Below are 2419 nucleotides of genomic sequence, written 5' to 3' on the forward strand. Positions count from 1 at the left end.
AGGCACCTGCCACCACGCCAGGCTAATTTTTGTATTTTTAGTAGAGACAGGGTTTTGCCATGTTGGCCAGACTGGTCTTGAACTCCTGACCTCAGGGGATCCGCCCACCTCTGCCTCCCAAAGTGCTGAGGTTACGGGCATGAGCCATCGTGCCTGGCCAGAATTGTTTATAATTTACATTTGCTTTTTTCTCCATAGGCCACAAGTGTCAGCAGCTGCACAGGTACTTCTCTGTTTAGCCAATTCTATTATTTAGTATAACTTTCACAGGAGAATTTAAAATCTGTTGTAGAACGATAGCCTTTAAAGTAGAATTTGCTGCAGAGCCTATTATGAGGGAGACATTTCAAATTATTGCCTGTTTTATTCTAAACCATGGAAAAAGGACCTAACAAATGATGTCCTTCTAGAAGAGTGAAGGCCTCTTGTCAATGTTCTCTTTAATTCATGATGTGGGTTAAGAGGAGTTTTGACTGATTATGAGGCAATATATGTACCACTAAAGTTTGTTACCTACATTGGGCCTTCATCTTTTATCTATTGAAGTATAAGGTTATTCATGTTTAAGGCTGGTTGCAAAATCCTTTACAAATAAAAGTATACCCTATAAGTGCATATAATAGATCCCCTTTTAATTTCTATTGTTTATAGAGGCATAAACAAGGAAAAAATATTCAAAGATAAGAGTCTTGTGATAGTAGAAGTTTTGATCTATGATCTTGGAAAAGCTCTTCACATCAAGGATGCCATCTTCTTCTGGGGAGAAACTTTTCTGGTTAGTTTTACCTTAAGGGTTCCAATGGGTGTACAGTTCCAGGAGTGTGGAGGGACCCTTCTCAGTTGTGAGATTATGAACCCAAGGTTTAGAGCTCCAAAGTTTTGCTGTAGTGTGGATGGCAAGGACAGTCTTTATCTTTCTCTGGTGTTCTCAGACGATCCAATCTGCAGGTTCTAGATTGTGAAGGGATTGTCCTCAGTGAATCATAAAAAGTTTTCTTTGCCTAGTGAAAATACACTATAATCTACATCAGCCCTGTTGCATGGGAAAGCTTTTATACAATCAGAAAACATGCATTGAAAATGACAATTGAATGAAATCCCTTTATAAATGTTTAAATGGCCCATAGGTAGCCAAATGCATCTGAAGCTTTGATTGTCTTTCCAGGAATATGGAACCAAACACTGGATTTAAACTATTTCTGCAATGTATAAGTCACCACATCAATATATTAAATTTGGATTATTTTATCTTTTCCAGAACCTTTAATAACAAAAGCTTTAAGGACTCAAGAAGGACAAGGTGGCTATCCTGGTTCTTCATGAGTCCATGCTTAACACTGGACTTATGTTCTCTTGAATACCAGTTGTTTCTCCAATTTAGGTGTATAGCACTGATAAGTAATGGGTTATCATAGGTAATTTGACTTAGACCATGGGGTTCATTCAAATTGTATATTTAAACAATTTTAGTATTGGCTAATTTAGCACGATAATCTAGAGCTTGGTTTTGAAAGGTTTGTTAAATACCAAAGGTTTAAAACACTGGATATTACAAAATAGAATCTTAGGTTACCGGCCAGGCGTGGTGGCTCATGCCTGTAATCCCAGCACTTTGGGAGGCTGAGGCGGGCGGATCACGAGGTCAGGAGATTGAGACCATCCTGGCTAACATGGTGAAACCCCGTCTCTCCTAAAAATACAAAAAAATTAGCCGGGCATGGTGGCGGGCGCCTGTAGTCCCAGCTACTCGGGAGGCTGAGGCAGGAGAATGGCGGGAACCCGGGAGGCGGAGCTTGCTGTGAGCTGAGATCCGGCCACTGCACTCCAGCCTGGGCGATAGAGCGAGACTCCGTCTCAAAAAAAAAAAAAAAGGAAAAGAATCTTAGGTTACCATAAGTCATTCATTTAGCCAAAATGATAACCTAAAAAATTTTAAAGGAAAAAACAGTATTTTGATAGGAAGGAGACTTAGCTTTCCAAAGAAGATCCAATGAGGATAGCATGAGGCCAATTGACTGTCTCTTTTCTTTCCTTCCCCCACCTTTTTTTTTTTGTAGTTTACTTAAAAGGTAAACAAAAACATTTCATTATCTTTTAATATTAAATAAAAATCCTTTCTAAAAGAGAAAACCAAATTTTATGTTTCCATTAGTGTATTTTTAATGTTAAAGCTAGTTTTTAATAACATTTTATAAATCTATTCAGTTTTAATTAGTTTGACCATAAGGTAAGATTTTTATAAACCTTTTATAATCCTTTACTATTTTTTTTCGCACAGCAGAACAATCTTCTAAGAAAACTCTCTTGTGCTTTTATTCCAATGTCCAATTTATGGAAAAAAAACTGAATAATGCCATTTTAACTTTAGCCAATATGTTCACACATAGAATCCTTATAATTAATTTTTTTTTTTTTTTTT

This window comes from Colobus angolensis, unplaced genomic scaffold (genome assembly GCF_000951035.1).
Source record: "Colobus angolensis palliatus isolate OR3802 unplaced genomic scaffold, Cang.pa_1.0 Scaffold24, whole genome shotgun sequence".
NCBI lineage: Eukaryota > Metazoa > Chordata > Mammalia > Primates > Cercopithecidae > Colobus > Colobus angolensis.